At 43.4% G+C, this 24,547-nt stretch overlaps 1 protein-coding gene across 6 annotated transcripts in view; it reads left to right on the top strand.

Moving 5' to 3' along the window:
• Positions 1–24,547, top strand: part of CYP19A1 (cytochrome P450 family 19 subfamily A member 1) — a 121,693-nt gene that overhangs the window by 58,178 nt on the left and 38,968 nt on the right. Inside the window, exon 2 of one of the 6 annotated variants that reach the window (XM_072808501.1) lies at positions 1,287–1,528. The exons of 4 other annotated variants lie outside the window; for them this stretch is intronic. The gene's annotated coding sequence lies outside the window, so the exon portion shown is untranslated. Of the gene's footprint in view, positions 1–1,286; positions 1,529–15,546; positions 20,089–24,547 lie in introns of those variants that run through there. One more of the 6 variants, XM_072808500.1, reaches the window with a different exon arrangement.

Here is a 24,547-nt window from a genome sequence, read left to right as displayed (position 1 = left end):
CTCAGAGACCAACACTATCTTGCCCAAAGGCAGAGAGTTTGTACAGATGGGACTCGAACTCAGGTCTTTTGATTAAAAACCCTGTGGCTCTTTCCTACAACTGGAAAATATGATGGTATTTATAGGCAGGCACATAACAGATTCTAAGTTGTTATATGGATCCAGAAAGGTTTGGAGCTGAAGGTGATATGACCTGAATGCATCCCTGGAGAAGGGACTAAACACATCAATAGGTATAAGAGGCAACCTTCCACTTCTTTTTCCAATCCCTCTCTGCTGGAGTATGCCTAAAGGGAATCCCTCCAACCATAAGTCAGAAGACTGGTGCACAGCTTAGGAAGTCTGAAAAGAATGCATAGTGATAGGTTTTATTTTTGTACAAAAAATAATACTTTTTGTGCAAAAGTATCCCAAGTAATGCACATGCCTCTATTTCCCTGGGTTCTTACACGCAATAAGACATGCATACACTCTTTGAGCTCCTGCCTTATGTGTGCTGCTACAACATACATGGTTGGCACATAAATGCCACATACCTACTATGGCCAGCACAGGTCAACAACCTCCCCCCCCCCCTCCCGTATAGTGCACAGAAAGTCTCATCTGGTATTCTTGGGTAGAAGAAGGGGGCCACTTGACCCATTTCCTTTCCTAAAAAACACATTTTTAATTTGAGAGCTGACTTAAAAATTGCTTACTTTACACATTATTGTGGAGATGAGGGGACCGAGTTGAATGATATGCCCAAGGTCTATGCAGCTAGTCATAATGAAGGACAGAGCTCAGTTCTCTTGACTCCCAGTCCAGTGCTCTTTCCTCTGTATCATGAAAAATGCTAATCCTAAAGGTGTGAGGGTACAAATTATTACCCCTAGTTTACAGATCGAAAAACTGAGGGCATAGCTCAGTTTAGGGACAATTGCCACTCTAAAAGTATAAAGATCATTAAATCCATGAAATTGATTTAACAGAGCTTCAGGATTAATCATTTTCATTCTTCCTGCAAGATACAAATATGCAGAGTTCAGTGTTACAGTGAACACAGTGGAGTGTTCAAAGGCTATTTAGCCTGTTGATAGTATTTCTCCCCCATGTGAAAAGTAAAGAAGGGGAAAGGAAAATAGTCTCCACTGTTAATGAAGCCTGGCATCCAAACAGAGTATGCATTTATGGAAGCCCTTAAAAAGATAAACCAGCATGTAGCTACGTATCAGAATTGTCACAGCCAAGCCCTACCCCAAAAATTAACAGTAGTCCTGTTGGGTCAAGATTTTATTTTCTTACAGATTACTACAACTCCCATAGTTGCATTTGATACTGCCTCAAAAGAGGGGCTAGCAAAAATACACTGACATCCACAAGCAAGTGTGAGAACTCTACAACTCTGACAACATTTCTAAAAACTTATTGGGAATATGTGAACTCACATGGATGGAGCTCTCTGTGCCAAGTTCTGTGCTAGGACCTTTACACCGGTTTTCTTTCGTTTCATGACTTCTGATGTCAGCATCCTAAACACATTCTCCAGGTGAGAAAGCTGAAACTCTTTTGTATTTAAGGAACTTGCTGAAAGGGCCAGCATCATAAAGTGGTGTTTATTTATTCAACATATGTTTACTGTATCTAAATGATGTGCCTTGCAATAGACTAGATGCTGGTGATATAAAGTTAAATAAGACATGGTCCTTGTCTTGAAGAAGCTCACATCCTCATGATATTCATTTCATTGGGAACTTCTTCTCATCAGAGCTAGTTTAATAGCAACTAAGATATTTACAAGTGTATTCTAGAAGATTTACTCTAGAATACACATCTTGAAGGTGGAAAAGGTTAGAAAAGAAATCCTAGGATAGGAAAATAGAGGCCTAGGGTTTACAATGAGGGGGAAATTGAAGATTGGAAGAATGCTAGCATTCATGGCATGTAGAATAAAACAGGCCAAAGCATGCACAAGAGAATGATCAGGTCACATAAGAGGACCAGCAAAGCTTGAGTTTCAGCTCTTGGCTGAAAGAATTCCATGTTGAGCAATGGTATGAACAATGAAAGTGGTGACACAGGACACTGATAGATGACCTGAAACATCTGACAAAGGAGATCAGGTTTAGTGAATAGAAAATGGGGAGCCAATACAAAATCTGCTGGCGCAGGCTCCTGGCTTTTGACTATCACTAGATTGTAGATACCTGTGACAGAAAGCACCAGAGGAAAATATTCTTGTCCATGTATTATTGACCTTGGCCAAGGGATGCTACAGACTAGATCAGTCTTTTGATATCCTTGACTCAATCAAAAGTGAACTGATGTGGCCTTGGCCTGGGCAATAGCTGCAAAAGATAGAAGTCAACCCAAAACACGTTTGAAGCAAATGATGGGCTACGCTCACTTGGTGGTTTAATGGGAGGCATGAAGGAGAAAAGGAAACAAAAAGATGGTGAAATCCCTAGAAGTAGGAGAGATTAGGAATTAGCTACCCATTCAGGTAGAATTATGATCTTGTTTTCAATGAGGTTTAGATACTTTAAATGTGCCCATCCAAGTAGGGATATTTCCTTAGAAATGTTAACTATGCCCCCCCAAGGTACAAATCAGAAGGCAGATAGAAGGTGACCAGAGACTTTAGAAGAGAACCAGGAACAAACTGGATCACTCTGTTCAAGATTTTCTGTGCTAAGGCAGCAGAAAAGTAAAAAATGCTTAGACTTGCAAACAGTCCATTAGATGGGTGAGAGAGAGGTCATGGACATTCTCAAAAAGCAACGTGGGTGGAAGAGGAAGCTGGGAAACCAGACTGGGTGTTAGGAACCCTGGGGGTGGAATACCAGAGCCCTGTCAGGCCTCCTAACCTGCAAGCCCATGTGCTAAATGAATGCCAACATGAGTCAGTCTAAAGACCTGGCTCTCACAGAAATCCAGTTTGAAATCTGTCTGCCTCAGTCAGCCTTAGGGATAGCCAGGTTGAGTCAGGCGGAAAGAGCATGAACTTTGGAGTCAGATAGATATATTTTAATCCTCCTGCAGACGGAAACCAACTATAAGACCATTTCAAGGAGATTTAATCACTTATTTCTTCACCTTTAAAAGGGAACCACTTCTACTTACCTCACAAGGTGTTTTTGTTTTCTTTTTAAAGATTAAAATGGGATAAAAGACATATAAAATATAAGGGGAGATGCTCAGTAAATACCAACTTCTCTGGAACAGTAGATTGTTCAGCTATGTTACTCAGAGTCTTGGAGCTCTTCAGGAGTTCCTTAAATCAGTTTTGAAGGTGGGGGGCGGGTTCTGGGAACGGAGATAGAAGCTAGTAGGAGGAGGAGCTCCAGCTACCCACACCCACTCTTACTACAGTTCTGGAGTCCCAAGAAAATTTTGTTTCAAAAGGTAAGAGGAGCAGATACAAAACTACTGGCACTAGTATTGTAGCAAGGTTTCAGGATGCACAAGGTTGATATGCAAAATTCAATTGTACTCTTCTATATGAATAGCAATCAACTGGAAAATAATTTTAATTCTAATATAGAAGTCCCCAAAATCATAAAAATACTTAAAGGTAAATCCAGTAAAAGATATCTAAGACCTCTATACTGAAAAGTACAAAACATTCCTGGGAAAAATTTAAGAATACCTAATAAATGGTGGTATATATATACGATGTAAGGCTCAATACTGTTAAGGTAACAACCCTTCCCAGATTGTTTGTAGGGTCACTGAACTGCCAATTAAAATTCTGGCAGGCTTTTTTCTTTTTTCCTTTTTTTTTTTGATAGAATTTTATAAGACGATTTCTAAAATTTATACAGAAATGCAAAGACCTAGAATAAACAAAGTATGTCATTTAAGGACCTTTAAGAAACAGGCAACATGACTGGGTTAGATATGCAAGAGATTTATAGGGGAAAAGACTGGGAAGGATAAAAAAAAAAAAGAGGTAGCAAGAACAGGTATGGAAGCAGTCAGATCCCAATGCCAGTCTGACACCTGAGAGAGGGAAGGAAGAATTGTATAGAAAGGGTTTCAGGTCACACTAGTCCTGAAAAGGAGCTTTGGCCAGAGATGGGAATCCTCAACCAAAGATTTTCTATTGGAAGAGTTCTTCACTGCATGGGATGGGCTAGCACTGCATCCCCACTATACCTAGTCACTGGTTAGAAGCTACCCAGAGAAGTGGGCCTTTTTGTGAAATCAGTTGGGAATCCATGGGGGCAGGGCCATCAACTACACTCCCAACAGCACGTTTTTTTTGAAGGAAATCTAAGCAATGCACTTCCATTGGCTACCATGCAAAGTAATGTTTAAAAAGAACAGAGCTGGAGAATCTATTTTCCAACTTGCTAACCTCACCTTTTATATCTTAAGACTTACTGTAAAGCTACAGTAGCCAAAACAATTTGGTATTGAGAAAAAAATAAGCATAGATCAATGGAACAGAATAGAGAGTCCAGAAAGAGTCCCACACATATATTGACAATTTTTAACAAAGATACTGAGGCATTTTCAACTGGGAAAGGAAAAACTTTTCAACAAATGGCACTAGATCAACTAGATATCCACAAAGTGGGAATTTATCTCACACCATACAGAAAAAAAGAAAAAATAACTCAGCATGGATCAGTGACCAAAAAATAAGATCTAAAACTATTAAACTTCTACAAGGAAACAAGAGAAAAAATCTTTGTGACTGTGGAGTGGCAAAGTTTTCTTAGAGCACACACAAAAAAGCAGGAACCATAGTAAAAGAAAAACTTTTGATAATTGGGCCTCATCAAAAATGAAAAACTTTCTATCTTGAATAGACATCAGGAAAATAAAGCAGATCACAAACTAGGAGAAAATATTTGAAACACATATCAAAGAACTTGAATCCAGAATGCAGTTTTAAAAAATCTTTTGAAATTCAGTAAAACAAACTAATTTTTATTTGTTTGGTTTTTAGAGAGGGAGATGAAGAGAAGCAGAGGAAGGGGAAGAGAGAGAATCCTAAGCAGATACAACTCAGATCTTGATCCCACAAGCCTGAGATCATGACCTGAGCCGAAATCAAAGAGTCAGATACTCAACCAACTGATCTATACCCGGGTGCCCCAAGACAAGTCAATTTTTAAAAACAGGGAAAGTATTTGATCAGACACTTCACAAAAGAAGATATATGAATGGCCAGTAAACTACTAAAAATTGTTCAAAATAATTAGTAATCAGGCAAATGCAAATTAAGACCCCAATCAGATATTTCTAGAACGGCTACAATTAAAAGACTGACACATACCAAGTATTGGTGAGAATGTGAAGCAATTGGAACTCTCATATACTACTGGTGGGAATTGTAGGGATACTTGGGAGGTCATTTAGTAGTTTCTTAAGAAGTTAAACACCTATCTACCATACAACACTCTTGTATACTAGTGTTCATAGCCGCCCGGACAGGGAAAGAAACCAAATGTTCATTAACAAGTGAATGGATAAATAGTGGTTTAACTATGCAATAGGGTCCTACTCAGCAACATTAGGAAACAAACTATTGATATGCAAAGCAACATGAATGACTCTCAAAATCAGTATACTGTGTGAAAGAAGCCAAACAAAAAAGAGCACAGACTGTACAGTTACACTGCTATAAAAATCTAGAAAATGCAAGCTAACCAATAGTGACCGGAAGCAGATCAGTAGTTGTTTGGGGATGGGGTGGAGGAAGGAGGGATGGATTACAAAAGGGTGATGGAAATGTTATCCTGACTCTGGCAGTGATTTTGTATGTGTGTACACATATGTTAAAACTCGTAAGACTATATACTTTAAGTATTTGAGGTTTATTGTATGTCAATTATGCCTCAGTAAAGTGGTTTTAAAGGGATGGAGGGAGATGGGATCTGATGTGACCAATGCACCCCCCCCCCCATACACTAAAACAGTTTGAACGGTGTCCTAGAAGACACCTTAGGGAGCAGTGAGTCTGCTACTTTGCTCTTTCCCCTTTTATTTAGTATGGACACCTCCCTCAGGCTGGGGGAGGGAATGGGAAGGAGGCGCAATGCCTAGTGCCACCAACCAGCTGTGGCGTTAAAACTCCCTTGAGACAAATACCCACCATTTGCTTCAATGTGGATGGAACTGGAGGGTATGATGCTGAGTAAAGTAAGTCAATCGGAGAAGGACAAACATTATATGGTCTCATTCATATGGGGAATATAAAAAACAGTGAAAAGGAATAAAGGGGAAAGCAGAGAAAATGAGTGGGAAATATCAGAGAGGGAGACAGAACACGAGAGACTCCTAACTCTGGGAAACGAACAAAAGGGGTAGTGGAAGGAGAGGTGGGCAGGGGGTTGGGGTGACTGGGTGATGGGCACTGAGGGGGGCACGTGATGGAATGAGCACTGGGTGATATACTAGATGTTGGCAAATCAAACTCCAATAAAAAAATAAACACAAAAAAGAAGTAAAACTACTTAAGTAAAAAATACAAAAACAAAAACAAAAACAGAAATCCTCCCTTGAGCAGGAAGGGGGATCAGACAGGCCAGCTGCCTGGGCAGTCAGTCGGTCAGTCAGTCTGCAGTTGCAGAGGGCTCAGCATCCAAGAGGGGCACCCGCTGGCAGGTTTAGTGCTCTGCAGTCACCGTATGGGAATTCTTAACAATTTTATCTTTGAACGTGTAAGTGAAGTCCAGTGGGAACCTGGCTGGGTCTTAGCTCATGCAGGGCCACCTCTTCTGTGGCTTCGCTGGGAACAGGGACGAATCCTTTGCTGCCTGATCCTACTCCTCTCTGCCCGGCCCAGTGGACACTGCTGCCCTCTGCCTGGCAGTGGCCTGGAGCTGAGGGGATCGGGGCTGGGTGCACAGCCAGGGGACTGAGTCACAGAGTGGGGGCCCCTGGGCAGCTGTGAGAGTCCACATTTGCCCATCGAGGATCCCTGTGCCTGAGGTAGCACAATATTAAATGGTAAATAAAAGACACCAGGACAGAAAGAAAGACTTCAAAAGGAAGGAAAAGTCCTTTTGCCTGCTTTCTGAACAAGGAAGGGGCTCTGCATTTCCATTTTGCACTGTGCTCAGCAAATTCTGTGGTTCAGTCCTGGCTGCTCCAGATCACTGCACTTCCCCACCCTGCCCGGCCAGGGGCTCCAGCTACTGATTACCACAAGGAGAGAAGTTGGGCTGATTCTGCTCCAGGAAGCTTTCCCTGGTGCCCGTCAGGGGAAAGATTTGGCTCAACTCACCCTGCCCAGGAGTGACAAAGACCAAAGTGACACCCTGCCCAGGAGTGACAGAGACCTTGTGATGGAGAGTCTGGAATGGAGGGCAGACTTGCCCTCCAGAGTAGTCAGGGTAGAAGAAGCAAGGCAAGTCCTGCTCTCTCATTTGATTCTTCTGGTTAGAGTCCTCCCTGTTCTTTGATTTCCTCTCCAGTGTAGAATAAGGGTGAGAGTCCCAATTTGTTGTTTTGAAAAAAGTAACCATGACAACAGCTGAGTCCACAGAGAGTAGTAAAATGCATCAGGCTCACTTTCAATGCTGTGCCTTTCCTTCCAGAATGAATGCACCTAGTCAGACAATGATCCAGCTACAACAAAAGATCAGATCTTAGAGAAATTTCATGTGTCCTGGCCCATCGCGGATTAGTGGCCCTACCTCTTTCATTTGCCAGTTCTTTGCCTGCAGCTTTTTCCACGTAGTCCAGGGCAGGTTTAGAAAGCTTATTCTAAAAGGGCCAGAGCAGATATGAGCTCTTTTTAGGAAACATGCCCTTACAAGTCTGTTAAACTCATGGATTTAGAAGGAAAAATACACTTGGGAAGTTCTATTAAATGAGTCAAGGCATGACAGAAATTTTGGACTAATCCTTGACTCCACAGGTTAGAGAATGAACTAGAAGTCTTATCTACCTCCATCTCTGTGAGGAGGGAAGGGCTTTTCCTTCCCCCTGGTGGGGAGGGCCTCCCACCCAGCCCTTCTCGGAGGCAGGATGCAGCAGGATGATCTGTGAGGGCATTGGCTGGAAGAGAGCAGGTCTGCATCTTTAACTCTGTCACTGATTAGCTGTGACACCTTGGGCACATACAGTTTAACCTCTTAAGATATGCCAACATTTGCCACTCTATCAGCACACGAACAAGTGCCTTTTAGTGAGAGGAAAACATCGTGAGCATAATGTGACATAACGTGACATGTGAGAGCATTATCACACATTCCTCTTTGCTCTTTTCTGCTGAGCCTGGCAGGATAGGGTTGGATCTGGCAGGTTTTTGCCCAGTTAAAAAGCTAAGTCTTCCTCACCTGAGTCTGGGCTGTGCATGTCGGGTCAGATTTACCAGAGGCAACAGAGGCTTAGTGCACCTTTGCACAAAGGAAACCCACGATTTTTCTTGGTGTTAGGGGAAACTAGATTTGCATTGTCTCTGAGGCCATCACTAGGTTTATCAAGCCTGGTCAGAGTCACTAACCCGTAGCCTGGCACTCAGCCTGTTGGGCATCAGGATACCTGAAGCTCAGAGAGCTACAAAAGGTCAGGCAGGTAATGATCAGAAGTAAGGGAAGGTGCCTGCCCCTTCGAAAGGAACAACAGACTATTGCCACAAGGGAATGTGAGTCCAGTGTGGTCAGATCTTCTGAATTTTTCTCAAGACAGGCCTAAAAAAAAAAAAAAAAAAAAAAAGACAGGCCTGAAATCTGGACTTTCAACATTTGAGATATTCAGAATTTTTACATAACGGCAGCAAAAGCACATTTAAAGCCCAGCATAAGCCAAAATGAGACTGGTCAGCAGGGTGAATAAGTTAAAGATAGAAGCTTCAGGGAAGGCAGGGACATAGGGCAAGAGGCTGTCCGGTGCCTGCTTCCTATAGACAGCCACCTCCTCCAGGCTGCCCAGCTCCTGCCTCAGCTTCTCCTTTACCCTCCTCCCTCCTGCCTGAGGAGATTTCATCCCTCTGGGGAAGGTGGAGATGAGAAGCCTTGCTCAGATAAGCTGTGCCTTTCCCCAAAGCTACTCGTGTGGCCAGTCCTTGCCTACCCCTACAGGGCCTGGATTTTGAAACTCAAAAACCAGGAAGATATTTTTCCCCCTCTATGTTCTGCTTCTCTGAGGCAATGAAAAATCCTCAGCTGACTCACTAAGGAGGGGGCCTGAAGAGTGATGAGCTAACACTGGCTAGCCTGCCCCCACCCCAGGGCCTACACTGATGGAGGAACATCACATACACAATCTCAAGAGGAGGTTCCCCAAAAGGGGATGGTGTGCTTGGGAAGTTAGGACTAGTTTGGTATGGCTGGTTGCAGTGTAGGGCACATGGCAGGGGAGGAGGAGACTGGAAAGGCTGATGAAATAGGACTTAATATAAAAATTTTTTCTTTCACTGGTTCAGATGTCTGATTACTTCTGTTATTTTTGTGAAGTTCCTTTGTAAAGTTGGTGACTAATCCTTCCTCCTGTTTGGTGTAATTTATCATCTATGCACTTTGAAGTGACACAAAGAGCTTCCAAAACCATGATTTGGAAACCATGCACATCATAATTTGGGTGGTCTTGACCTCTACGACGTATCCAGAACTGCTACAGGTGTGCACTCCTCTGAGGGTATTAGGTGCTGCCAGACGTCATGGAGTGGTATGCCACAGCTGTCACTAAACTTTGCTGTTCCTGGAACTGCTACTATTTTCTGCCTGCCCTCTACCCGCTCCAGCTTCCTTTCCCTATTTCCCTTGGCTCCAGCAACTCCTCTTCTTCCCTAGTGACCTTTCTAGCTCTGTCTCTGCACCACAGTTGGGCTGATGTCTGAAGACCCTGTTTTCCTGTGTGCCTGCCCAAGTAAAGGATGTGTTTCCAATCATCAATCTCCCAGTGTCAGCGTGGGGAACTGGGGTTGGTGTCTTCTAGAGTGTTGCCTCTGGACCTTTTTGTTTGTTTGTTTGTTTGTTTGTTTGTTTGTTTCTTTCTTTCTTTCTTAAAGATTTATTTATTCATGGTGGTGGCGGGGCAGAGACACAGGCAGAAGGAGAAGCAGGCTCCATCTGGGAGCCAACACGGGACTCGATCCCGGGGCTCCAGGATCGCGTCCTGGGCCAAAGGCAGGCGCTAAACCGCTGAGCCACCCAGGGATCCCCTGGAACCTTTTTGTTTCTAAAGAGCTGAAACCAGCTTGAGGTTCACAGCATCTATACACTCACCCTGTCTCCCCTAGTCACGGAAGCCTTTAGTCTCTTTCTCCATTTCTTCCTCTCTACCTCATCATTTGAAGCAGCTAAATGTCCCTGTGGCTGATAAAGGCCACCAACACCCTGGCTGCAGCACTGCATGACACTTGCACCTTGAGTGACCGTCTCCCTCCACCTCAGCACAGTCCCAGGGGCACAGCAGGGATCTTGGCGTCATTCCAATCTGCACCTCCTCTGAAATCAATTCTCTTGCCACATCTTCCAGCTCCTTTGCTCAAGTGCCCTCACTGTGAGATCTCCACGCCAGCGGTCCCTCCACTTTCTCTCTCCGTGAACCTCCTCCTGTCTTTACTTCCTTCGCATCTACCTGAGAGGCAGTAGTTCTTCCCAGGGTACCCTAAATGGATTACTTCTACTTCACCCCTTGGTGGAAAGTGCTCTTGCTGGGGTCCTAATAGCTTCCTTATTTTATCAGTACAAAAACTATCTTCATCTGACTTGACCTCCAAGCAGTATTCCATGCAGTTAACCATATCCTTCTTCTTGAAACACTCTCTCCTCTTGTCTTTGGTGATAAAATGCCATTTCTTCATTATACCCTCTATTTTTTCCTTAGGATTCTTTGCCTGTTCTTCCTCCTCCCAAATACTGAATTCTTGAGTTTTGGGGGAGCTTCTCTCATACCACAGTTGCCAATCCTTAGGCAATGTCAGCTTTTCCCAACACCATAAATGCCACCTCTAACCTTGTTTATTATATTTTCTGAATCCTCACCTTTTCTACCACAGAACTGTAATTAAGTACTTACTTGAGTGATTATCTGAATACTATTTGTTTCTCTTACTAGAACTGTAAGCTTCCTGAGGGTGGGCAATAATGTCTTCTTTGTTCACCTCTATAATCCACTGGGCCAGCTCAGTGACTGAGCTTCACTGCTGACTGCTACTCAATGGGACCCCACTCTGCCTGCCAAAAGGGAAAGCAAACATCTGATTTCCTTGGATTGTCTAATAGTCAGAATGTGTCACCGCAGTCTGTTCTCCAGATTAAGTATGCAACCATTCTTTTCTTTCTTGCAGAACAGGAAGTCTAGATGTTTTCTTTTGCCCAACATAGGGGAATCTTGTATAAATAAAAGTAAAACTAGCACTGAGGAGTGGGGGAGGTCTTAAAAGTTTTTAAGCAGGGATAGCCCGGGTGGCTCAGCAGTTTAGCGCCGCCTTCAGCCCAGGGCGTGATCCTGGAGACCCAGGATCTGGTCCCACATCAGGCTCTCTGCATGGAGCCTGCTTCTCCCTCTGCCTATGTCTCTGTCTCTCTTGTGAATAAATAAATAAAATCTTAATAAAAAGTTTTTAAGCAGAGCTGAGCTTAAGAGATGGTGAGCTCTACAATTTGAAAAGCTATCAGCAGAAAGGAGGAAGAATTGGTTGAATTCTGGAGAGAAGAGGGGTAGGGGGATTTGTGTGACTCTGTCCCAGGGGAGAATTGGGGAAAGCCTTAGCTCACAGCTGGCATTGAGAATAGAGACGAAGGGGAGAGGTGAGACTTGCAGAGATAAAATAGCAATTGAATACAGGGGTGGGATGGTGGGCAGTGAGAGATTGCCCAGAACCAGAGGATTCTAGTATTTTGCCCATCACCCACTTCAGTGGCCCGTCACACCCATGCTGTCGTCTCTCCTTGGAAGGACTTGCCCCACACTTCCCTCCTTGGAATCCTATTCCTCCATCATGATCTCTCTGAAGCACTCCTTGGTTACCCCAGGAAGAATGACTCCCTCTCATTACCACAGCACTTTGTTCAAATGGTAAATGTTACTGCTGGTTATGTATAACACAGGTGCTTTTGTAGTTGACTGTATCAAGGCATTGCGCCATCTGTGATGAACTAGCTAGTTCAAACTGAAACACTTGCCAATAAATTAAGAGAAGCATATTTACTATCTTTATTTCCTTGACTTATAATTAATCAAAAATATCTCTTACATCAAAGTTCTGGTGGGGTGTGTTACTGCTAATTACTCATTTCTTTGACAAGATTTCTATTTGACAAGATTTCTATAAAGGTTTTGGCCTATCCTAGCCTGCTCCTTACTTTGGTTTCAGAGTCAATAACCTCTTAACTCCAGAATAGCCTGACATACCAACTCCAGGCTTCTAAATGATGCTTATATTCTGAAAACCCATGGTAATTGCTCTCCAGCTCAGCTGGTTCAAATTAACCTCTTCTCAAACTATCTGTGCACGTGCGTGCTTTAGCAATTTAGCCTTTTTAAAGGGGCCAGACACTTTTAGTCACACTGGACGCATATTATAACATGGTTTAACTCATATATACTTCTGGATTGATTTACACAGACTTCCCCATATTTAATGCTTCTCCTAAAATTTCCCAACCCTTTAGGACCAATGCCTTCCAAGAAAATGATCAAAATACATCGGAATTCGTATCATACACCATTGCCAAGAGCACTCTGCCATCTAGTTCCAGCAGAATCCTAATGATTTCACAAGACCAGGAAGACTGCCTCCTTGTGAGACAGTTAGTTCCCCATTCCCATCTCTTTCCTTTGATCAGAGTCAATCCCTTTGCTGTTCTACTGTCATAATTTGCATACTCCTCTCCTGTGGAGTTTATCACATAAAGTTTTCTTGCTATTTTTATTCGTATTCATGTCTTTTTCTCTAGCTGTATCAAAAGCTCTTTAATGGCACACACAGTATTCTTTTAGTGTCCTTCCTACCTGCCCCCCCATACTGGAAGCTTAATACCATGCTTTGCACCTAATTGGAGTTCAGCATTCTAGAAAAGTCAATAAATGAGTCATAAATATAATTTGGGTCATTTTTGCCACAAAATGCATCACCCGTCTTTGCCCACATAGAAAGTCCTCAGCCACGTTTCTGCCTACTTCTACTGGCTTCCTATAGTTTCTCCTCATCTGTCTGGGATTTCCCTCTACCTCTAGAGAGCTTTCCAATCTGCTCCCTCTTTTAAGTCATTTTTAAAGCTTTTTAATAGGGCTAGTTCCAGGGTTTAGCATTTTTCCATTTGGAGAATTGTCCTACCACTCCTGGTTTCTCCAATTATTCCTGAACTTAAGCATTTGCTAGAATCTGATCCTTATGCAATGAATTCACCATTATTTTTCACTTTTTTTGTTTGTTTGGTGATTATTTGACTATTTAACAGACGTTCTGGGGGATAGTAACACTAAGTCTTAACTCTCCCTATCATGATTCTCTGGGTACTTTTACTACTGAGTCCCTAGCTCCTCTAGTGATTACATCATCCTCTAGATGGTGAGAAGGCACGGATCATTAGCCCCATTTTACAGATGTACAATCTGGGGCTAGGAGAGAGATTTTGTGATTGCTACAGCTTATAAATCATGGTAGGGTTTGCGGGTGGGGGGTTCCTTAAACTCACAGCTTCCTAAGTCTTTTCTCACTTTCTCAAGCTTTTGTCAAATTTGTCGTGAGCAGCATTTGCTGTGGCTAACTTTGGTTCCTTGGACATTTAGTCATCTACTTAAGCTGGATGACCTCCCTACTTTTTTGGATTTGAACTCTTCTAACTGAATAAATCAGATTTACATTTTTAAGAGAAAACCACTCTTATAGTCCTCTTAGCTTTTGTAAATTTTTGTAACAATTTCAACAGGTCCTACCTTAGAATTCCAGGGAGCAAACACATAGACAGGTATTGAGCACCTCCTTATTAGCCCTCCTCTATGGTATGGGGTGGGAAACGGGGTGAGGAAGGAGTGTGGGGGCAGGAGGAACCGGAATCTAGTCCAAGACCCACCGAAAGGGAGCCTTTTTCCAAAGCCTATCATCCCGGATGTGGACTTTTCTAAATCACACAAGTGTGCTATACAGGCTGATAGGGGTCCTGCTGGGAAGTGACTGGTGAGAGAGGCACAATAATTTACAATTTAGTCTGAGAATCAAATCACATGCTGAAAATAAGCCTCTAGGTTACAATGCGATGAAGATATGTTAGAAATGTCACCGAAGCAGTACACTCAAGTGCTGACCGTGGTCGTGGGCAATAAAGAACACAGGTGGGAGAGGTGACTGGGGAGATAATGGAAAGCTTTCTGGAGAAGAGGCAGTAATTTGGAAAGCATGCAATCCTGCTAAAAGGAGGAGAGCATAGTTCCATCCCGACAGTCCCATCTAGAGTCCTACCTAGTGCCTGCTCAAGGAGCCTCTGGTCCTTTGGAAGTAGGTAGGATATGTAATGTTAGCTACCAGTACAAAGCAGAGGAGAGAGAAGAAAACAAGAGGAAGTAGAGAGGATAAAAGTATGCTTCTGAGCCACACTGCCTGGATCTGAGTCCTGTTCTACCACTCAGTAGCTCAGTGAACTTGGGAAAGCTGCTGCTAGTTTCTGGACTTCAATACTAGTGCCTATCTCCTAGAGTTGGTATAAGGATTAAGTGAGAATACCACCTACAAAGTGCTTTGAACAGTGCTAGGCACACAGTAAGTGCTCAATAAGTGTTAGCTATCATTATTTACATTTACTGATATATACACATATGCATGCACAAAATGCCTGTTGTGATCTACAAGTAGGATTAGGATGCACAGATTGAGAGTATAGTCTAAGAGATACCACAAAAGGGAAAAAGGGCTTGACTTTCGTATCGCTGCTGTTTTTATATGGTTTAGCACTTTGGTAGTGTTTGGAATAAAATACTGTAGTGAAAATGGTGCTATTTGAGACTGACCTCAGTGCCCTGGGATTAGGCACTGGAGCACAGTGTCTAAGAAGCCAAGGCCTCTATTTGGATTTCCTCATGCTCTGGCATGGAGGCAAAGCTCCTGTTGGCCACCAACCCAAGAGTCAATATTCTTTTTGAGCTCTGCACCCTTCTCAGAGCTGTTTGTGGTTCAGACCCTGGAGGTCAGGGAAGACGAACTCCATTGACAAGGGAAATTTCCAGAGTGGCTCTCCTCACCCTCACAGAATCACCCACATGCTCTGCCCTTCCCTGGATTGAAGGCCACACAGAAGCCTGTTATTACATTTATACCTAAGTTCTACACTTGGCAACATCTGGACTCTTGGGCAGGTTACTTCATCTCTCTAAGCCACATATGTAAAATGGATGTAAGAGTAAAATCTTTATGGGACTGGTTGTGAGGCTTAGATGTAGTAAGGTAAAGCTTGGTGTTCAAAGGTAGCCATTAGGGGATCCCCAGGTGGCTCAGCAGTTTAGTGTCTGACTTTGGCCCAGGGTGCAATCCTGGGGTTGCCGGATCGAGTCCTGCATCAGGCTCCCGGCATGGAGCCTGCTTCTCCCTCCTCCTGTGTCTCTGCCTCTCTGTCTATCATAAATAAAAAAATAATAAATCTTTTTTTTTAAAAAGGTAGCCATTATAATAATAGGTCCAGTCACTGTAGTGTGATGCTGCAGGCAGAGAAGTGGCTGCTTCTGCAAGTACATTGGAGAATCACATTAAGGGGATTATAAAATTTATTGCCTAAACTGGAGCACTTTGAGAGTAAAGGGAGTGCTATTAATAATGATGCAGGGACAATAGGCATAATTGGGACTGTTGGGGGCAGAACAGTCCATGAGTGTCTAGCCACTGTCCACCCCTCATCTCCAACGCCAAGCTACCCTACTATACATCTTTCTTAGATGTATACATAGTTCTTAGTTGAGTATTTTTCTTCTTCTTGACATCTTTGTCTTTTGACAGGTATTTATTTTACCATTAAGGTTGACTATCACTTATTAGGGAATGAATATGTGTTAGCCCTTGTATTAGGTGCTTTAAGTAAATGAGATATAAAATCCTCACCAACCATGACAGAAGGTAGGTGCTACCTCCATCACAAAGCTATGGAATCCGAGGCTCAGGGAGGTTAAGTAACTTGCCCAACCAAGGTTACACGTCTATTAAATGGTATATTGGGGATTTACCACATAGGCCAAAGCCAGGCCTTTACTGGATCAGAAGTTTTAGAGGTGAGCCCAGAATGATTTCTTTGCAGGGCCCCCATGCCCACCCTCACCTGCTGGACTTATGGGGTGGATGCCAAGGTGAATGAATATCTTCCTCTCCTATAAATGAAAATTTCTAAACCCTCAGGTCAGAGAACTGGGCTAAATAACCAATGACTGTTATCTTGATTTTCACAGAAATGGGAGTTTCATAAATAGAGGTTATTGAACCTGCTCCTGGATTCTTTGTAAATGGAATTGTGTGTGGTTTTCATAAGACCTAAAGATTACACAGCTAAGCTGGTAACAGATTTTATCTTTATTTTCTCTATTTTAAAATTCCTAGGGTGGTGGCAGGGATGGAGAGCAGTTTCTCTAGGCCCGGTGCCTTTATCGATAAGCTATACAAGAACACTTCTTTCAGGAATGCCTACTTTGGATTCTGCTGTGGTGATACAGATATACTGCCTCACCCAATAAGTATCTGTTGGTGGAAAATATTAACTCTGAATGTCTAGTTCCATGTGAGCAAAGTTAGGGCTCTCATAAAACAGAAGAATAACACTCAAAATTCAGCTGAACCATTCGGGCCACTTTATCATTTCTGGGGCCATAATTTCCAGGAGGATGGTTTCCATGGTGTGAGGAAATGACAATTTCCTATAGCGCTGGTGTGAGTGTGAAAAGAGCTCTTTGGAAAACACCTTACTCATCCATCTTAACAGAGCCTGTCACCTCCAGGGTGCTTTTCCAGAAGTAATCTCTACCTACACCCATGTCCTAGCTAGTGGAGTGTTCCTCTGCACCCCTTAGCTGGTTTCTTAGGACCCACATTAGCAGCTTCCATGTAGAACTTGGGATTGATAGCAGGCAAGTCACAACTTTTGTCTCAGCTCAACTTGGGCCTTGGGGACTGTTTCTATCCATGGGGTTAAAGGAGTGGAAACACCAGAAACCCTCCCATCCACTCGTAAGCATAACAAACTGAAAATGAAATTTCATTTCAAAATACTCCATTGAGTAAAGATTCGTTTGAGTTACTGGGTTTTTATGGGAGACAGGGATCCCTCATTGTGTCCCTGGTCATGAGTGACTTCAATGAGAAATGGTGGAAGTTGATTCAAGTGAGCCCACCTGCACATGGGGCCAGTCCCCCACTTCACTCCCCCAGTGAGTCAGGAAACCATGTAAGAATGTACAGCCCAGCTGTTCCAGAGACCCTCAGCACAAATAATGTCTGCCCTCAATTACTGGAATAGTGCCTGCATAATTTGGAAAGAAGTTTTCCTACTTTTGGTAGAGCATTGTCTTCTTAACCATGAGAGCATTTGTACACACTGTTCCCTCTTCCCTAGAATAAGTCACCCCTTTGCCATTCTTTCTCCTGGAAAATATTATCTTTAAGATTGAGCTTAAGGGGCACCCGACCTCATCTGGGGAATATGGAAGAGGTTTTCTGTTACATACTCCTATAGGACCCCACGTGTTCCCTCCGATAAATCTCATCTCAATTTTATGCTTACTAGTTCAAGGCCTGCCTTCACTACTAAGGTCATGAGCTCTAGGGACCAGGCCTGTCAACCATGTTCCTCTGGTGCCCATCACTTGGCGTGATACCTAGAACAGAGACCCCTGGTGAAGGAGTGGACTCCTTGGGAGAATGTGTCTCTTTCACTGGCTGTGGCAGTTCAGAGCCTTGCAGGGATCCCTGGAATGCTTACCTGAGGCTTTTTCTCTCTTTCAAGGGACGCTAGATTGTTCATTTCTGCTTGGCTCCTAAACTCCAAGAGAGTTAGAAGGAGCCTCAGGCAAAATCCTGCCTGCCACTTGTACTCTATCACAGTTTAAGCAAATATTTCACCTAAGTTATCTCAAGGCAAAGAAGGCTGTATTATCTCCATTTTACTGGGTAGGAAACTGAAGGCTCAGATTGGTGTAGTAACTTGCCTCAAGTCACACAGTATGGAGCAGAACTATAAAGTACTATTCTCCACTATAACAAACTACATTAACAATATAATATCATAAAAACTATAACAATGATGATTGTTTTACTTCCAAGTTCCAACTGGTCACAGAGCATTCAGGGCCTTTTGCAACCTGCTTCTACCATTTATGAAGGATTCACCCATTGCCTTGTTCCAAGTTTACCCTGCCTCACAGAAATGTTGATTATTTTATTATATTTCTCACACCTGGCCAAAATCTCTCACGTTCTCTATTCCATCCACTCTTGGAGAAGCCATTTTTATGTGCTTGCATTTCTGCTTCTTTTCCTTCCAGCTAGGTCACTGACCTCCATGTCTAGCTCATACTTGTTATTCTGGGTCTCTAAAGTATAGCTCTCTTTATTCTTTGTCCCCTGCTGCCTCCTCTGTTTACCATATCCAACTCTGGGCCCTCCTTGGGTGAAGTCCAGAGCAACTCTGACATCAATGATACTGCCTTATTGTCACATGGCTCTGACCTCAGAGCCATGAGACTGATGGTAAATATTATATCCAACACTACAAGACCAAACAGATGATACTCCTATGCAGCCTACTCATTTCAATGATATAAGGCAAAACATCTCCAGAGCCCCTTCTTTGGAATTGCTTTCAGAAGTCTGAGGCACTAGACTTTTAATATCCTCAGTAAACTTCTGGTTCAAGATGTGGATGAAGCACATGCCTTTCTTTGTCATTCCAAATCTCTGGAATTGATAGAGAGGATACATATTTTTTAAAGATTCTATTTATTTATTTTGATAGAGGCGGGGGGGTGCAGAGACACAGGCAGAGGGAGAAGCAGGCTCCATGCCGGGAGCCCAACGTGGGACTCGATCCCGGGACTCCAGGACTGCGCTCCGGGCCAAAGGCAGACACTAAACCGCTGAGCCATCCAGGGCCCCGAGAGGATATTTTTTAAAAAGATTTTATTTATTTATCCACGAGAGACACACACAGAGAGGGGGGGCGGGAGGCAGAGATACAGGCAGAGGGAAAAGCAGGCTCCATGCAGGGAGCCCGACGTCGGATTCAATCCCGGGTCTCCAGGATCACACCCTGGGCCAAAGGCGGCACTAAACCACTGAGCCACCTGGGCTGCCCAGATATTTTTAAAATCTATAGCTGAACTACAAAACAAGAAGGGAGCTCCCCTTGGGCCAGAAATTCTGAAAGTACAAAAACTGATGGGATCAACACTATAGAGGAAAATATTCAAATACACACAGAAAAGTATTCCTAAAAAGGCCAGACAAAACCAAATGGGGCTCTGTACATGGAGAAGGGTACATTATGAGAACAGGAAGAAACTAGGGGCAACAAGCAGATTGAGGAACTGGCTTCAGGAGTACCTGTATATCTCCTTCCCCCTTATCAAGCAGCAGTGAGATAGGGGCTCTTTCCAAAGAAGATATTGGCACAAGGAGTGGGAGCTGGAGATGTAGAGTACATCCAAGCCCAGAAGCCTAACTCCAAGATATTCTGATTAGTGGCATGTTTCACCCCTTTCTCACTCTTCCTGTAAACAGCCTGTAATACAAACTGCACCAAAACATCCTGTTTCTTCTCTTCCTCTCCCAAAATGTGGACAAATAGAGGCAGCTGGATGACTAACTTGAAATTTCAGCCACAAATTAATTAAGCGCATAATTAAAACTCACCAAAATCTGATGAATGCTAACACCATGAGAGGAAGTCACAAACTAAACAGAAGAGTTTGCACCAGAGGAAACAGACTTAGTGATCAATGAAAACAAGGCCCTATAATACATTAATAACAGCCTCAGAGACATCAGCAGATCTTGCCATCCATAAAGAAATTAACATATAATGGACATTAATATTTTGATTTTTGAAATGAAAATCTGAATAGATGGACTGAAAAGCCAAATAACAGTTGAAAAGCTGGGAGACTCAATCAAGAAATCACCTCAGAATGTAGCACAAAGAAATAAAGATATGGGAAATATGAAAAGAACAGGTAAGAAACATGAAGAATGGATCCATAAAATTCAAAACTTGTCTAATTAGTATTCTAGGAAGCAAAAACAGTGAGAATGGAGGAGAGACAACATCCAAAGAAATATTATCCAAGAATTCCATAGAAATTAAGGGGACTGCCTGAATTCTCAGCAGTATAAGAGTCACATACAGATATCTCAGTGGGCCAATTCTTCACTCACCAGTGATAGACTTGATTTGGGAAGCAGTAAAAGATCATTTGAAGCCAAGTGTGGTGGAACGAATGATCAAACCCAGTGCTTGTTGACAATGAGCTGTAAGTTAGATATGAATTCAAAATATTTTTTCTTTTTTTTAATAATAAATTTTTTATTGGTGTTCAATTTGCCAACATACAGAATAACACCCAGTGCTCATCCCGTCAAGTGCCCCCCTCAGTGCCCGTCACCCTTTCACCCCCACCCCCCACCTGCCTCCCCTTCCACCACCCCTAGTTCGTTTCCCAGAGTTAGGAGTCTTCATGTTCTGTCTCCCTTTCTGATATTGCCTAAATATTTTTTCAAGGCTCACAAATTAGTTCTGAACATGCCTGCCTCTAGTATTAGCACTCACAGATACAGTTTAGCTAGTAGAATTTTCTCTCTCTTCAATCCTTCCTCTAGTTTCCTAGGAGTATATGAACAAACTAGAAGCCAGGGGGTCAACTAAGAGAATCATACCTCTCCTGTATCCTCCTTCATCATCCCTACCCCTACTTAGAGCTCCACCAGTCGATATTGATGCTTCCCAACAGGGATCCAGCTTCTTCGGTCTCATTATCCCAGGTCTCAACCACCTTACTCATTCTTGCCTCAAAACACAAAACCTGTCCTCTTTTTACTATTGAAACTCCAACCATATTTCAAGGCCCAGAACAAGTCTCACCATCAATGCAAAGCCTTCTTTGGCCACATCTCTATGCTAATATCTCTTTGTACTTGTCAACAATGTCATGTTTATTAGTTTTTTGCTCCAACTAGACTGAAGGCTCCCATAGAGCTGAGAGAGTGCCAAACATTTCTTTTGTGCTCTCCAAAAAACTGCTCCAGGTACCTGTTAAAATATCCCTAGGAGGGAGAACAAATTGAAAGATTAGCCCCTGGAGACCAATTATTTTGGTAAGATGATTTCTTATGACTGAGGAGAAGAAAGTGGGTGGATAAAAAATGTGGGCAAATGACACAGAAAAGGAAGTCCGAGTGAGGAGGAGCATTGGAGGAAAAAATCAATTATTCTGCAACTCTGCAATTCTGTTCAGGCCACCTCAGCCTCTCTCACATATCCCCAATTATTCCATGAGGAAAGGGCCATAGAGTCACTGACCTTCAGACACCTACCAACGAGCATAGAGTGCCCAAGGAAGCTGTGGTGACCTGCTCCAAAGCAGAGATTTCTTCAGTGACCCCCAGGACACTACTCCAGTCCAAAGACTGCTCCTTCCAGCTATTCCCAGGACTGTCCCTTATGACTTATGCTCTTGCTGGAGACTGAAGACTAATAATATTTATTGAAATCTTACTATGTGGTAGATCCACTGATAAGGCCCCAACATGCTTTATCTCTTTCGTTCCTCATAGTTACCATACCAAGAAACACTATTTCTCCCCTTTTTCTGATGAATAAACAGAGGCAGAGCTGTAGCAGTGAACATACACAGTGATGGGAGTCCATCTGAACCCAGTAAAACTAATGTCATGGGAAGGGAAGCGGGAGCAGCTTTCAGTTTCCCCTGTCAATTCTTTTCTCATTCTCTTAACCTGCAATGCCTTTCCTTCAACTTGATACCTTTAAAATAATGCTGCTCCTCCAAGGCCTGCTCATTAAACCATAGCCAACCTTCCCAAGATAATCGGTTTCCCTTGTCCTCCCATGGCTACTTATATCCCTGGTTAAACTCTTGTAGTTTGACTTATATGAATAGTAATACAGGTGGCTCTGTCTTGTCCAAATTAACTCCTTGAGGGAAAGGACCTCATTTTGTTCATTGCTATATTCCTAGAGCCTAGAACAGTGCCTAGGACACCGTAGATACTAAATTTTTGAGTGAACACAGTAGTTTGCATGTGTGTGTGTTCTCCCATGAGATGGCACCTTCCGCGCACAAGTGTAGAGATCCTATGAGCTTTGATGCCTACCAAGGGTTAAAGTATAGCCATAAGCAGTGTCAGTGTGAGGCCACAAATGGGATTTCAGAGTATCACACATTCTCCAATTAAATTTTTCTCACAATTCCATTGGCTGCATAATCTACCATTTTATCATCAAGGCTTCACCTGTGGATTTAGAGTCCAGGTAAGATAAAAAATTCCCAAAGGAAATTTCATTCATTTACAATCTGAAAATCACACTCTACTGATCAGTGAAGGTAGTTTTGATGTGGAAAGTGCCTCTGGGATATTGGGAAACTGAGGTGGAAGGTGGAGAAAGGTACTAGCCGCAGGAGCCGTTAATTTCAGGGGGTGGGTCCAGAACCCAGAACTGCATTCAAAAGCATTGCATGTTGATTCCTGAGTGTGTTTCTCCAGAGTGCAGTTCCACAAGTTCTTTCACTAGGTTCTCAGAATGGGTCTGGGGCTTTAAGAGAATGAGAAGAGCTAGAGGAGATGGCCAAAGCTGGCCATTTGCACTCCAGCTTCCCTGACCTCCCAGTTTTGCTCTGGACACCTGGGCCTACAGGCACCACTGGCTGGCCTACAGCAATGGTGCACAAGGAAAAAGAACCAAGGAAGATGAAGAGAGAGCCAAGGACTGGGCAGGGGGTGTCGGGGTGTGGGGGACACTATAATAAAAGGTAAGAATGTTGGGCATCAGACATGGAATTAGAAAAGGTCATTGGCCCAATCCCTGTGTTTTAGAGATAAGGAAAAAGGTCCAGAGGGGTTAAGTAACATGAGCACTTGGGGTTATCCAGTGGCTCCCTTGCCAGAGACTGGCCCTGCTCTAGGCCATCTCTGTGGCCTCACAGTTTGCTCATTCAACAACAGATAAGCTTACAAGGAAAGGCCAGCTGTTGTTATCTGACTGTTTGGGTGGTGGCCGTGGGCCACTGCATTGCTGAAATTTGGCATGTGCAATCACAGATAAGGAAAACATTCCCTTGGGGATGTGTGTATACATCATGCTTTGATGACCCCAAGCCCCAAAAGTTTAACCTGCTAACCATTCACTTCACTGACATTTACTGAGCACTTACTAGGTACAAGGCACTCATGTAGCCTCCATGGGAGCCACAGAGAGGAGAAAGATGTGACTCCTCGCCCTGGAAGAACTTATGCTGTGGTAATGACAAAAGACATCTCACTGCAGAGGCAGCTGGGTGTTCCATAGAGGAGGCAGTTATATTATTGCGCTTATAAGAACTTATCACATCCAGGTAGGTGAGCTAAAGCAAGGCCACTTGGGACCTCAGTGTGGTAAATCTTGGACACCAAGACTCAGGTAGGGCTCTGGATCTTGCCACAAGAAAGAGGTTCTCTTTCTGGGCCCTCTCCAGCTGGTGGCATCGTGGCTACCCTCGGCAGTCCCACTTGAGGACCTTGCATAGTGCTCCCAGAGTCATGGAATCCCACAACTCCATGTGCCACAGAGAGTTTAAGCCGAAGAACACAAGCCAACACCACTGGTGCGGACTCTGGAGCTTTCACTTTAACCCTTGTCTCCATGTCCTAAAGTAGAACTGGCTTCCTCAGCCAGGGCTCCGGGAGGCTTGGGAGGAAAATGAGCTAGCTCTTAGAGCTGGTTAGCCACTGAGACTTGAACTCCGGACCCAACCCCAAGTCCTGCTCCTGTGACACTACTGTCACTTCTGCTTTTTTTCCTCTTCAGGTTAAAAGCCAAGATTAGGCTGAAAAAGTCCACTACCTGTTCCTCAGAGGCCAGACAATATGTTAGGTCTTATAAAACTGAATTGAAAAGTGAAGTGGGAGAGAACTTCTTAGAGAAATGGCTGCTGCTGTGGGAATGATACCCAGGATGGCCCTTTCTGCCTCCACGAGACAGGTCCTAGTGCGAAAAATGTGTAGTTTGATGTGAGGCAGCCCCTGCACAAGAGCATCTTAGGGCCCCATGGTGGGCCTCTGGTCCCATTATACCCACACCTTGTCTAGTGGCCTGAAGATCTAGAAGGCTTTGCAGGCAGTCTCTGCTGACTATACTTTAAAACAAATTCTCTTGAGAGAGGATATTAGATATAGTCCACTGGGAAGACAACAGATTAGGTATCTGAGGCACAAAAGGGCACCCTCAGAGGGGCAAAGATGAAAGCTAAGGCAAAAGAACAGCCAGGCCTGCTGGTAGTTGACTAGCAAGCTATTTCAAAGAAAGGAGCATTTCCAGAAACATGCATCAACGTCATGGGACCTCATAAATGAGTAAGAAAGCCTTAGTCCTACCTGTTGCCTTTTGGATCTGCATGCTCATGTGAAATGTTGGTTTTGGCA

The sequence above is a fragment of the Canis lupus genome, chromosome 32 (genome assembly GCF_048164855.1).
Source record: "Canis lupus baileyi chromosome 32, mCanLup2.hap1, whole genome shotgun sequence".
Taxonomy (NCBI): domain Eukaryota; kingdom Metazoa; phylum Chordata; class Mammalia; order Carnivora; family Canidae; genus Canis; species Canis lupus.
The sequence above is the reverse complement of the archived record's forward strand: the minus strand, read 5'-3'. Positions and strand labels throughout refer to the sequence as shown.